Below are 15,300 nucleotides of genomic sequence, written 5' to 3'. Positions count from 1 at the left end.
GATGTTGCAACAAGGTGGAACTCCACCCTGCACATGGTTCAGAGGCTGTGCAAACAGAGGCAGGCTGTAATGCATTTGTGGGAGGATACACGGGCAGGCAGTTTGAGGGCAGACATGGAGTTGTCTGGTGTGCAGTGGTCGAAGCTGAAAGACCTCTGTAAAGTCCTTCAGTGTTTTGAGGAATGCACATGGCTGGTAAGCGCAGATGACGCCATCATAAGCATGAGCATCCCACTTATGCGTCTGCTCATGCAAACTTTGATGCACATTAAGGAGCAGGCATCTGCAGCCGAGGAGGAAGAGGAGGAGGGAAGCCTTGATGACAGTCAGCCATTGTCTGCTCAGGGAACTCTCCTGGACGAGGTGGAGGAAGAAGACGAAGAGGAGGAGGAGGATGATGGGGATGATTATTTAGGGGAGGAGGATGCTTCTCAGGGGGTAAGTGGCGTGGCAAGGTCAGGTACAGGGTTTGTACTTGAATGGAGGAATGTTGATTTGCCAGAAAGTGCTCCTCCACCCAGCACTCGCAGTGCATCATTGACACCTGGAACATTGCCCCACATGTGTGATTATGCCTTGCAGATCCTAAAAAGGGACCCCGCATTGCCAAAATGATGAACGATGACGACTACTGGTTGGCCAGCATCCTGGATCCTTGCTATACAGGCAAATTCCAAAACATCATGCCACAGGAGAACCTAGAGTTATTATTGGCTAACAAGCAAGCAACTCTGGTAAACCGTTTGTTTGAGGCATTCCCAGCACACAGCGGCGGTGATGGTTCTCCCACGAGCCATAGGGGGCAGCATGGAAGAGATGTTCATGGTGCACACAGCCGAAGTGGCATTGGACACAGGGGTTTCATGACCATGTTGTGGACTGATTTTTCAAGTACCGCTCACACGACTGGTAATACTGCATCGATTGAAAGTGACAGGAGACAGCAGTTGTCAACGATGGTTACAAACTACTTCTCCTCCCATATCGATGTTCTCCTTCACAGGTCATTCCCCTTTGATTATTGGGCCTGTAAACTGGACACCTGGCCTGAATTGGCACAATATGCCTTACAGGAGCTCACTTGCCCTGCTGCTAGTGTGCTATCCAAAAGAGTCTTCAGTGCTGCTGGATCAATCCTGACAGATAAAAGGACCTGTCTGTTGACCCAAAATGTTGATGATCTAACCTTCATTAAAATGAACCATGCATGGGTTTCAAAGGATTTTGTCCCACCTTCCCCTGCTGACACGTAGGTTGCCAGAAAAATGGCTCGCTTTTGTCCTCCTCTTCCTCGGACTTCTCCAATTCCTCCATTTGCAGCTGCTGAATCTCCAACATCAACATATGCCATTTTTTCAACCTCCCTAACTGGGCTGCCTCCCCCCAGGGCCGGGGTCACCACCTGGCGCACACACTCGTGCGAGTGCCGTTGCCCTGGACAGGTGGGTGGGCCCACTCTTGGGCGACGGCACTGGCACAGGGTCCCTCATAGTACAATCAAGTGTCTCTGACGGTGGGGGTGCACACCCGCAGTCAGACACACCGGCGTACTATGAGGGGCCCTGTGCCAGTACCGCCGCCCACGAGTGGGCCCCCCTGCTTGCTCAGGGCCCCAGCACTTGCAATACTTACCTCTCCCTGTTCCACCGTTGTGTAGTCTGGGTTGTTAAATCCTTAACTGGGACTGCCAATACAAATTTGGTGAACTGATAGATGATGGTTAAGACGTAGCTATGCCCTGTCCTGCTGGGCTCTATCTTCAGATGATCAATGGCTTCCATTTGTTATGGACATCGACTCACAACACAATGAGATGTAGTGGTGTTTTATCATCAGCTTTCACGGTTTTCCTATTCACAGACGTATGACATTCCTGCCCACATTTTTAAATGTGTCCTCTCATGCCAATCCAATAGAATCGCCTACGGCCTGTGGCTTCTGTCTTTTGCACTCCAAAGTTACCTGACAGATCATGATAGGCAGTGAGGACAATGTCTACATCTCTCCCTGTGATCACAATTTCATGGAGATGAGTAACGGTGATGGGATCCACGGTACTGCGATACAGCACACCTTTCTTCACAAGAACTGTTTTCGCTGTCTCCACAGACAAAGTAATTGAGGGTCAGCATCACCTCTGAGAATTCTCCTGGGAGTTTTTCCCGTGATTAGTAATTCCAAAATTTTTGCAATGACTCGACTTTCCATCTGTACTTGTATCCATCTCGTTCCTCTTGCGGAGAGTCTGGACTGTCTTACTGAGACAGAAATATATATGAAGATTGAAAAATACATCAACAGTGTATACTGGTGTACGCTTCGAATACATTACCCTTTTTCTACTTTTTAGATTCTTGTCTAATCCATACTGAGGCTGTGAGTGGAATTCCGGAATTCTGGTTGACCTGCACTTACTGGGAAATCTTCTTTCGCGGGGAAGAATTGGAATCCCAGATCCCCATCACTAACAGGGTTCAGCGGGTTATCCGCACCTGTAAGCGACACACGCTGGTCCTTTCAGTGTAGCACGCATGCAGCCCCGGACATGTAAGGGCATGACAGACCTGTTATTGCTCGATCTCACGTGCCAGAGCCTCGCGTGTCCCTCTAGTAAGCTGGACGCGGACCACGGGGGCATGCCGGAGTCTCGTTCGTTAACGAAATTAAGCTGACAAATCACTAGCACAGCTAAAAACGGCCATGCGCCACCACCCACAGAATCGACAAAGCTTGCAATCTGTCCATCTTTTCCGTGGCTGGCATGGTTGAGGTTGCCCTTGTGGAGTCCAATTAAGCCGCAGGCTCCACTCCTGGTGGTGCCCTTCTAGACATTCCTTTAAGGTTCAGCTTTGCAACCATACTGTCCCCGGAAACCAAACACTTTGCCTTCATGGACACTGTTCGGAGGGTCGAGGGAATAACGCTGCCCGATCGGCAGTTGGCATAATTTATGGTGGGAAGTCCGACGGTATATGATCGTCTTCGATTTTAGAATTTTAGATTTTTTTTATTTTAGATTTTTAGTCCAGCCTTTCTTGACTTTATAAGGGCATGACATGCCTATATCTGTGTCTCCTCCTCCTCCTTTTACTCCTCCACCTTTTTACTATATGTAGTTGCCCTTTTCCATATGTTATTTTTGTCTTCTGAGCATTTTGTCTGCTTTGGGACACCTTTCAAGGTGTTTTGTAATTGCTTTCTATGTGTTTGTATGTGTTTGTGTTTGCCTGCCATTGTTTTCAATGGGGTTCGACGGTGTTCGTCGAACGTTCGACGAACATTCGATGACCTTGCCTCCTGTTCGACGAACCGAACCGAACTCGAACACTAGTGGGGTGACTCAACACTACTTCTGTTATATAGACGTACTGTCACGTGGGGCTTAGTCCCACTAAGGCTATAATACCCGGGGGCCCTGTGATGTCCCTATAACTAGGGGAAACCCTGTCTGACCCTCAACCCAGGGTTTTTGCTGATGGTGCAAATGCCTGAGCCTCCAACCTTTCCTTGTCTCCTGCTCAGCCCTGCACTTAACCCTCCACCCTCCACCCAGTGAGGAGACACACCACCAAAGCCCCCACACAAATAAAGACAGACAGGGAGAACTTAAACTGCACTGCGCCGCACACACACAGGAATATACAGTAATGTGAACAGGGCACAACTAAACACAAATATGGGAAGGAGAAAGGATAACAACGGATCATACGACACCAGATACGAATCTTTCTCTCTGCAACACCTCTACTCCAGACCGGAACCACTTGGTATGAAACACAAGCTATAGTCGGCGACGCCCATAGGCCAGCATGACTATTTAAAGACCGTGGACGTGACTAACCATCCAACCTGGTCTCCAGCAGGATTAACCCCCGAGAGCCTGAAGATCAGGCCGGCGCCACTGAGGCTATAGTGGCTGGAGGTGGAACTACCTCTGCCTGCCGGACGCTGTGGTGTGAACAGCGTCCGACATGACATTACCCCGTCTTCTACGAGGGACCTCCGGACCCTCAAGACTCATAGGACCTGGCTTGTCCGGATGACGACGGTGAAAAGAACTGACCAGCCGATCCGCATGTATGTCTGAGGCTGGAACCCAAGACCTCTCCTCCGGACCATACCCCCGCCAGTGCACCAAATACTGAAGAGTACGGCGTACTACTCGAGAGTCCACTACCTTGGCGACCTCAAATACTAAATCGCCATCCACCATGACTGGAGGTGGCATCGGCGTCACGTCCACAGAGCCTACCACCTTTTTCAATAAAGCTCTGTGAAACACGTTGTGTATCTTGTACACCGCAGGAAGTTCCAACCGATACGCCACTGGGTTAATGATGGCAGAAATCCTAAAAGGCCCAATAAACCTTGGACCCAGTTTTAAAGATGGAATTTTGAGTCTTATGTTCTTCGTAGCTAACCACACCCATTCACCCACACACAGGTCCGGACCTGGCACACGTCTACTGTCAGCCACCCGTTTGTACCTGGCACTCATGCTCAACAAACGCTGTTTCACCCGCCTCCAGATTGATGACAATTGGGCTCCTAGCTGATCCTCCTCCGGGACACCCCCCGAGTCACCCTGACGTAAGGTACAAAACTGAGGATGTTGACCGTACACACAAAAGAATGGAGACTCTCCCGATGACTCTTGGCGGTGCTTATTTAACGCGAATTCGGCCAGAGGAAGGAAAGTAGACCACTCCTCCTGGTTGTCGGACACAAAGCATCGTAAATATTGTTCTAGATTTTGGTTCATGCGCTCAGTTTGTCCATTAGACTGTGGATGAAACGCCGATGAATGTGACAACTTGATCCCCAAACGTGAGCAAAAAGCTTTCCAAAACCTCGCCACAAATTGCGTACCCCTATCAGATACTATGTCCGACGGTACTCCGTGCAGTCTGACCACCTCCTTCACAAATAACTGAGCCAACGTCTTAGTATTGGGCAAAGAAGACAACGCTACAAAATGCGCCATCTTTGAAAAACGGTCAACCACCACCAGGATGACCGTGTTCCCCGCCGAGGCTGGCAAGTCAGTGATGAAATCCATGGAGATTTCTGTCCATGGCCTATTGGGTACCCCCAGAGGCTGTAGCGTGCCAGCAGGATGGGTACGGGGTGACTTAGCCCTAGCACACGTGATGCAAGCTGCCACGTATGAGACCACGTCCTGCCGGATTTTGGGCCACCAGAAACGACGCGATACCAGCTCTAAGGTGCCCCTCACCCCTGGATGACCAGCCAGTACCGAGTCTTGGTGTTCCTTCAACACCTTAAGCCGAAGATGCAGGGGTACAAATGATTTGTTGGCGGGAAGTCCTGGTGGTACCTCCTCTTGGGCCTCGGCAATCTCCGCCTCTACCTCCGTCGTGAGAGCCGAGACCACTACCCCTTTCTGGAGGATGGGTACCGGCTCTTCCTGAGGTTCTCCCCCCGGAAAACACCTAGACAAAGCATCCGCCTTGGTGTTTTTAGCCCCGGGACGGTAAGTCACCAGAAAATTGAAACGAGTAAAAAACAATGCCCAGCGAGCCTGCCTAGGAGACAGACGCTTGGCCGACTCCAGATAGAGCAGATTCTTATGGTCGGTGATGACTGTGACCTGGTGAGCCGCCCCCTCCAAGAAGTGTCGCCATTCCTCAAAAGCCAGTTTGATGGCCAACAACTCCCTGTTGCCGATATCATAATTCCGTTCGGCCGGCGACAGCTTCTTGGAGAAGTAGGCGCATGGATGCATCTTGCTCAAGGACGAGCCTTGAGACAGTACTGCCCCCACTCCCACCTCCGACGCATCAACCTCCACCACAAAAGGTTTAGACATGTCTTGTTGCACCATAATGGGGGCTGAAGCAAAACTATTCTTCAGAAGCTCAAAGGCACGTATAGCCACCTCAGGCCAGTTCGCCAGATCGGCACCCTTTTTTGTCATGTCCGTGAGCGGTTTGGCGATAGTCGAAAAGTGTTTTATAAACTTCCTATAATAATTCGCAAACCCAAGGAACCGCTGGAGTGCTTTCAGACTCTCCGGCCTCTCCCACTGCAGCACCGCTTGCACCTTAGCGGTGTCCATTTTAAACCCGGCTGTGGACACAATATATCCCAAAAAGGGCAACTCCTGGACAAAAAATAAACATTTTTCCAGCTTAGCATAGAGCTGGGTCTCCCGGAGCAACTGTAACACCTGCCTGACATGCTCCAAATGAGTGTCCCGATCGCTAGAATAAATGAGGATATCATCCAGGTATACAATCACAAATCTCCCCAGGACATGAGCAAATACATCATTAATAAAATGTTGGAAAACGGCAGGCGCGGTGGTCAACCCAAACGGCATAACCAGACTCTCAAAATGACCCTTAGGAGTGTTAAACGCCGTCTTCCACTCATCCCCCTGACGGACCCTTATGAGGTTATACGCCCCCCTGAGGTCCAGCTTGGAAAACCATTTCGCCCCCGCTACCTGGTTGAACAAATCCGGGATTAACGGCATAGGGTAAGGATCACGGATAGTAATCTGGTTTAACTCTCGGAAATCCAGACACGGGCGTAACCCCCCATCTTTCTTCTTAATGAAGAAAAACCCCGCGGCTACAGGCGAGGACGAAGGCCGGATGTGTCCTTTGCTCAGACTCTCCGCGATGTAGTCTTTCAGAGCTTGTCTCTCAGGACCAGAAATATTAAACATCCTGGCCTTAGGTAATTTGGCCCCGGGTTTTAACCTGATCGCACAGTCATAGGCTCTATGTGGAGGCAGTTCTGAGCAACCCTTCTCAGAGAAAACATCTGCGAAATCCTGCAAAGCCTCCGGCAGGCTGGGCGTCACGGCGAACACACATGTGGCCAAGCAATTGTCTTGGCAAAAACCACTCCATTGTACTATGTCCTGAGTTTTCCAATCAATTACCGGGTTGTGTCTGGACAACCATGGAAAACCCAGGACCATTTGTGCTGGGAGATTACGGAGGACCCTACATGTAACCGACTCAGAATGTAGGACCCCAATGTGGAGTTTCACCTCTGCCACAAACTCCGTAATCTCCCCTTGAGGGAGGGGAACAGCATTAATGGTCACCACCTGTATGGGGTGAGGAAGTTTTTCAATCTTAAACCCGGCGGTGTGTGCAAACTCCTCATCTATGAGATTGGTGGCGGAACCGCTATCCACAAACACTGATATTGGTAGCTCTCTGCCCGCGATAATAACCTTGGCAGGGAGCATACATTGAGATACCATCATGGAGGATATGCATACGCTCAGTTGGGTCTCCTCCATACCCTCTGAGCTTAACAGTTTTCCGCCGATGTGACCCTCTTAGGTAGTGCCGGGCAAACGTTAATATAATGACCTCTTTTACCACAGTAGAAACATGCTCCGGGCTTCCGGAATCCCGGAGCGCGACGCTTAACCTGTGCCACGCCAGCAATCTGCATAAGTTCAAGGGACTCATCTACTTCAACCACACTTGCACCTCTGCTTTCCCCCAGAGGTAGCGTCTCCTGTGCCCCCTGACGAAAACGGCGATCAATACGTATCACCAAACTCATGGCAGACTCCAACGATGCCGGAGACTCATACATCAGGAGGGCTTGTTTAACCCTCCCTGACACCCCATGCATAAACTGGCTCCGCAGCGCTGGGTCATTCCACTGTGTGTGTACGGCCCAGCGGCGAAATTCCGAACAATAGTCCTCTGCCAAGCGCTCCCCCTGGCGGAGGGCGCGGATTTTAGATTCCGCTAGAGCCAGTCGGTCAGGATCATCGTAAATGAGTCCGAGGGCAGAAAAAACATTATCAACAGAAAGAAATGTAGCAGAGTCAGCTGGTAAGGAAAATGCCCATGCTTGGGGGTCACCACTCAGTAATGACAACACCAGCCCTACCCGCTGGGCCTCATTACCTGAGGAGATTGGCCGCATGCGGAAGTATAACTTGCAGGCCTCCCGAAATACGACAAATTTGCTGCGATCCCCTGAAAAACGTTCTGGCAGCGGAAACTTCAGCTCTGCACCGATACCTGCAGATGCCGTTTGCACCTTCGCTACTACCAGGCCCTGCTGCTGAACTGCCCCTTTCAACTCGGAGACCTGTAAGGACAGCGCCGCCAACTGGCGGGTTATGGAATCTAATGGATCCATGGACTCCTGAAAAAATGTGGGCCGATTATAATGTCACGTGGGGCTTAGTCCCACTAAGGCTGTAATACCTGGGGGCCCTGTGATGTCCCTATAACTAGGGGAAACCCTGTCTGACCCTCAACCCAGGGTTTTTGCTGATGGTGCAAATGCCTGAGCCTCCAACCTTTCCTTGTCTCCTGCTCAGCCCTGCACTTAACCCTCCACCCTCCACCCAGTGAGGAGACACACCACCAAAGCCCCCACACAAATAAAGATAGACAGGGAGAACTTAAACTGCACTGCGTCGCACACACACTGGAATATACAGTAATGTGAACAGGGCACAACTAAACACAAATATGGGAAGGAGAAAGGATAACAACAGATCATACGACACCAGATACAAATCTCTCTCTCTGCAACACCTCTACTCCAGACCGGAACCACTTGGTATGAAACACAAGCTATAATCGGCGACGCCCATAGGCCAGCATGACTATTTAAAGACTGTGGGCGTGACTAACCATCCAACCTGGTCTCCAGCAGGATTAACCCCCGAGAGCCTGAAGATCAGGCCGGCGCCACTGAGGCTATAGTTGCTGGAGGTGGAACTACCTCTGCCTGCCGGACGCTGTGGTGTGAACAGCGTCCGACATGACACGTACTTTTTTAATGTTTAAACTATGCTATATATATATGGTATCTGGTGATACTGTACCCTTTCTGCCAAGAAGTCCTCCTCCACCCACCACTCTAAGTGTATCATTGACATCTGGAACATTGGCCCACATGTGTGATTATTTCTTGTGGATCTTCTTTTTATATTGTGGTGTGATCCATCCTGAGCGTGTGAGAGTCTGTGGGTTACTCCTGCAATTTATATGTAGATTTAAAAATTACCCCAACACTGTATACAGCTCTACGCTTGTGATACATTACCCATTTACTGCTTTTTATATTCTGGTCTAATCCAACCTGACCAAGTGAGAGTCTGTTTCTGACTGTGGAAATAAATACTGAGATTGACAATGACCCCTACACTGTGTACAGCTGTACGCTTCAGATCAATTACTGTTTTACGGCTTTTTATATTGTGTTGTAATCCATACTGAGCCTGAGAGCATCTGTGTCTGCCTCCTGAAATATATACAGAGATTTAGAATGTTTAAGCTATACCATACAGTATATACCTGCTATCTGATGATACTGTACCCTTTTTCTACTTTTTATATTCTTGTCTAATCCATACTGAGCCTGTGAGCGTCTCTGTGTGACTTATGAAATATATAGGGAGATTGACAATTACCCTTTGACTGTATAGAGCTGTACGCTTCTGATACAGTACCATATATCTGATGTTATTTTGGGTACATTTTCTCCAAAATTTGGAAATATGGTGGAAGAGGCAGCGGACGTGGGCATGGGGGGGCCAGCTGGTACTGATGGTGGTGGTGCATCTGCTGGTAGTGGCAAAAGGACAATAGCAGCTAAGGCAGGAGGTGTTGAGCCTGCGTCATGGTCTGGCTCTGGAACGCCTGGAAGGCTACCTTTTCTGGGAGTAAGTTAACTGCTTTTAAAGCCAGAGAATCAGGAACTGGTTTTGGCTTACATTGCCGAAACAGACTCCAGCAAATATGCCCTCCTCTTCTGAAGTTTCAAAAAATGCAAGCACTGAGTCATAAAGTGCTGGCTCCTGGTCAGGAAGAACCCCTTTCCTTGTGTCCTTCACCCCCACCAAAAGTGAATGATGCAGCAGGCCACACTTCACATTAGTCCATGTAGCTCTTTCTCACATACCATGCCTGGGTTATCAAGTCAAATCGTGAATTGCCCAGTTCAAGATGAATCTGACATGGAGTGTGGGTGGCCAGCCAGGGCAGTGGGGTTAATCGGTACCGGGCCGGTGTCTCAGAGGGATGTGTCACGGTGGTGGTGACCCGGTCCGTGGGTCTGGGCGTCCATGCAAAGGGGTGAATAACATTTATAGGTGAATGATACGTGACGCCACCTGTGGTTTCTGATCAGATTGACCAGCGCTGCAGTGTCGCTTCTCTGGTACAGATGTTGTGGTGCAGCTAAGATGTAGAAGCCCTGCACAGGTAGGACCGTAGTCGCAGGGCAGATGAAAGAGTTGGTAGATAGTGTGCAGTGCAGGATGTAGCAGAGCCCTGCGCCAGGCGCAGGAGAAAGATGGCAGACACAGTCGTGCAGTTCCTTTACCTGTACTTGGTAAGTGACGTCCAGGACCCAGAGTACAGATGGAGAAGGAGTTGGTCAGCCTGGATGCAAATTAGGAATTCTCTCTCTGCAGATAGGTAGTGTGGCTTCCGTTCTAGCGATTATCTGAGGTAATCGCAGTACTGAGTTCACTGAAGTTCCCCCTGTTGACTCTCTTTTGAAACTTTCTCGTATGGCAGGCAGCCGTAGCCTTTTCCTTCTGGCTCCCACACGTCGATGCTGGGGCCTCCGAGCCTTAGTTGGGTACAGAGAGTTTACAGCTGCTACTTCCTCCGGTTTCTGCTGCAGGACCGTCAGTGTCCCTACAAACTCGGAGACCGGAATCCGGACCATGCGCTCCAGCTAGGAGTGAGCTTTAACTCTGCTCATCCTCCAGCTCCCCTTCTCATGTCCATACACTTCCCCTTCCTTTTACAGACTGCCCTAACTTCCCTCCTCCCGACCACAGAGAGGAGCTCCTCAGCAGTCAGGTTCAGAGCTCTCCCTGCTGGCCTGGAGTGGGAACTGTGTTGTGTGTTGGTTTAACTGCTAGAGAGATCCTTCATTGCTCCCAAGCATGACATCACACTCCCTAGGAGGAAGGTAATGCCACTGTGGCGACCGTACTCCTGGGGGCGCCACAAGTGCACTGATGCCCAGCCACTGCTAGATGATTCTGCTGGTACATTGACCCAGACCACTACATTCCCCTTGCACTCTACACAGCCAGAATCTGACCCTGATGAAACTCAGGTTCCCCTTCCCGCATACTATACTACCTTACACGGTGACAAAGAGGAAGGTGCAGATGAAAGTGCAGGTTCCTTGAGCAGGTGGGGGGGCATACTCATGGGTGACGGCACTGGCACAGGGCCCCTCATAGTATGCAAAAGTGTCTCTGCTGGTGGGAGGGCCCACCCGCCGTCAGACAGGGCCCACCCGTCGTCAGACACACCGCCATACTATGAGGGGCCCTGTGCCAGTGCCGTCGCTAACGAGTGGGCCCCCCCTGCTTGCTCAGGATCACAGCACTTGCAAAGTTGAAATACTTACCTCTCCCTGCTCCACCGCCATGACGTCTTCCGCGTTTCCTGACAGTGACATTCTGGTCAGAGAGCGCGATGACATCACGTATGTACGCCCTCTGTCTAAATAATCCAAGTGCATAAAGATGGAAGATGGGGACGACGAGGAGTCCAGACTAGTACAGGGATTCCCTAGCGAGGAGACTTATTTAATTGTTTTAAAGGTTGGAAGCAAATTTTGGGGAGCACTAGACTCTGGAGAATGATATATGGGGCCCACCATATACTGGAGCACTCCAAAGGTGGACATCAGACACTGGAGCAGCATTTACAGGGCCCATTATACACTGGAGCATTTGAAATGGGGCCCATTATATATGGAGCATTATTTGGGCCCATAAGACAGTGGAGCTTCATCCATGGGGACCAACATATACTGTAGTATTATGTGGAGCTCATCATATACTGTATCGAACATTATATGGGACCAATGATTCTGTATGGAGAAATATATGGGCCTCATTACTCTGTATAGCACACTATGCGGTGGCCATAATACTGTATGCAGTACTATACTGTCTGTTTTTGGAGCTATTGGAGAATTTAAAATGGATATCAGTCATGTGATGTAAGAAGTGAAGTATTTTTCATTGTACTATACCGCTATTTCTCTGCCGTATCAGAGTATCATGAATTGTGGCATGTGTTAAAGGAGCCCATTGACACTCTTTGACCCTGGGCCCAAGAAAATCTGGAGCCAGCCCTACCCCCCCCACAACTTTAGCCAAATAACCCCCAGTTTTCAATGCGTAACTATTATTATAAAGTAAATTAAGGTTGACAAGCTTAAGTAATAAGAATTGATGTTTTTGGCATTAAAATGGGCACTGTAGGTGTGTTTCCTGTCCTCCACTCACTGCCGACTTTCCTTCCCCATTGACTTGCATTGGGTTTCGTGTTTCAGTCGGCCTTCGACATTTCACGATAATCGGCCGATTTGGTTCGACCTGACTTTTGCGAAAGTCGGGTTTCATGAAACCCGACTCGACCCGAAAAAAGGCAAAGTTGCTCATCTCTAGTGGCGAGCATGTTCACTCATCACTCTTGGCTAGGTGTCTTATTGACACATCTCCATTACTAAGCCGATGATTGATGTCACCTTACAATAGAAAGGTGACATTTACCCCACAAACATTAACCCCACTTGCCACCTCTACAGGGCAAGTGGGACGAGCCGGTCAAAGCTCCAGAATTGGCGTATCTAATAGATGCACCTTTTCTGGGCAGCTGCGGGCTGCTGTTTTTAAGCTGGAGGGGGCCATATCCATGGCCCCTTACAAGTCTGAGATTAGCAGCCCGCATCTGTGAGTTTTACCGGGTTGGCTAAAAAACATAGGGGGAATCCACGTCGGGTTTTTAATTCATTCATTCTCCTCTGCTTGCGCCGATCACTGGCAGAGAAGGGGAGAATGAGAGCTGTGTCCAGCACCTGCCGCCAGGGAACAGCGCTTACAGTAGCGCTTCTTCCCCGGTGGCCATCCGTGTGGTACTGATGTGGCACACGGGTGGCACACAGTTGCCACACGTGTGCCGCACGTATTACACACACAGATACACGGATACGAATATCTCCGGTACCGTTCTTCCGGTAACGGAAATATAAGGACGTGTGAAAGAGGCCTAACAGATGAAAATAAACCACTGAAATGGGAAATTTTTTATTTAACTGCATAATAATTCTTTACATTAATAGTTGCCTATGGCTGGGGTCACACTTGCGTGTGTAATGCGAGATTCTCACACGAGTCTCTAGCATCAATACCTGGCACTGTCGCCGGCACTTGGACCGGAATGTGCGGCTGCATGTATTTCTATGCAGCTGAACGCTCCGGTCCGAACCGCCGGCGTCAGTACCGGTTATTGATGCTCACACAAGTTTCTTGCATTACACACGCAAGTGTGACCCCGGCCTAACAATTCTGCACACATAAATAATCTACCAAGAAAGAGAAACCCTCACTTTTAATTTCTTAAATATTAAGGTTTATAACCCTTTGGATTGACCGACAGCACTGTAGTTGTTCAATAATAAAATTAATCATCACAAATAAAAATTGCCTAATAATTCTGCACACAGTGTAGACATTACAAAGTGTTCCTATCCAAAATGACATCAAACTACCTAGCATAGTCAGGTTCCACTGCCATCACTCCTTAAAGGAAACTTGTCACCCCTCAGGGCATTTTTAAGTAAAAGAACCACCTTCAGCAGCACTAAGGCTGCATTCTGTGAAGGTGGCTCTTCTGTTTCTGATCCCTAGTAACACTGAAATATTGACTTTTATAAGTTGCTCCCCATTGAGTACCAGAAGTATGGTGTCTCCACCTATATCAGCCGCCTCCCAGCCATCCATCTTCCCCCTTTTGCGCCTCCTCCTGTGTTGCTGTTACATGCCCAGCGCCAGCGGTCTGTTAACAGGTTTCAGCCATGTGCAGTGTGCGCTGCCCACGAACTGACAACAGGCTATAGCGCCTGTGTGTTGTGGAGCGGGATCTGGGGCCTCTGTTTTTACTTGAAAACGCCCTGGGGGGTGACAGGTTCCCTTTAATTGTTTTAAGAACATGGCAGACCTATTTTTAATCCTCTTACCAACTGCTTTATAAAATGATTCATGTACCAGGAACTTTAGTTTAATTTGAGTCACTAGATCAGTTTCATGATATACCAAAAGCATCAAACTAACTCAGAATATAACATAATTAAAAATACTAACATTCATTTCATACTAGCTTTTTTGTAGGGTCACTAATAATAGTTACCAAATATAAAAAAGACCAATAGTAACTATCTGCTTCGTTTATAAGTGTCATGATCCAGGACGGGGTTTCGCTTTGGCCCGTCCTGATCAGACTGGAGGTTAATTGTTCCGCCTCTCTCTGGCAGAGGGCGGCTATTTAATGCTCACTGGACCTAGGTCCGGTGTCAGTTATACTCCTGCCCTCGGCTGAGTTAGTTGACCTCGTGCGTACGTGTGCCTTGTGCCTGATATCTTGCTTGCTTGTTTGATTTTGATCCGGTTCTGTCCCTGTTACGAGTTCTGCCTGGCCCTCTTGTACTGCACTACCTCTCGTGTATGACTCTCTGCTTGTGACCCGACTTCTCTCTGCTCCTCCCCTTGGTACCACGTCGCCCTCTTGTGTATGACCTTTGGCTTTGTCTGACTACCCGTCTGTTTGTCCCTCCTGTGCCTCATTTGCCCGTACTGTTGTGACCTCCGTTTTGCCTGACTCTGAGTTGTTGTATGGTGTCCTGTCATATCTGAAAGCAGGACGCTAAGCCCCGCCCCCTTGCAGTCACCTGACCATAGGTCTTGTGCCAGCTTGCTAATTTCAGTGTCCGCAGGTCCTGTGCCTCTTTACTTTCCGGCGCTGACCTGATTAGTGATGATGAGTGAGTAGACTCTTTACTCGAGATTTCCGAAGCATGCTCGGGTGATCTCCAAGAATTTGGATGTGCTCAGAGATTTAGTTTCTGTTGCCATAGCTCAGGTATAGACTGGGGCTGAAATTCAGTCCTGGCATTTGAAATCACACAGGCCCATGTTGTCCCAGTCCCCATGAACCAGATGGGATATATTACTAATATTATCCTGGGTGGAGGAAAGAAAGACCATAATTTCTAATGATACCTGTGGCCTGCTGGGGTAAGTGATGGAGTCAGCGACTTTGTGTTCCATCACAACTCTTAACAGTATGGGTATCTTGAGAACACCGATTTTGTTAACAACGTAGCCGACAAGGCAGCCCATGATCAGACAGGCCCTTCCGGCATTTGCCAGAATTGCCAGATGGAAAAGTCCGGTCCTGCCATAGCTGCATGATTTGCGGCTGCTAGCCAGCCTGAATACATGTGAGGAATGCCTGTTTGTTAGGA

The sequence above is a fragment of the Dendrobates tinctorius genome, unplaced genomic scaffold (assembly GCF_039654945.1).
Source record: "Dendrobates tinctorius isolate UK_male_01 unplaced genomic scaffold, ASM3965494v1 ptg000224l, whole genome shotgun sequence".
NCBI lineage: Eukaryota > Metazoa > Chordata > Amphibia > Anura > Dendrobatidae > Dendrobates > Dendrobates tinctorius.
The sequence above is the reverse complement of the archived record's forward strand: the minus strand, read 5'-3'. Positions refer to the sequence as shown.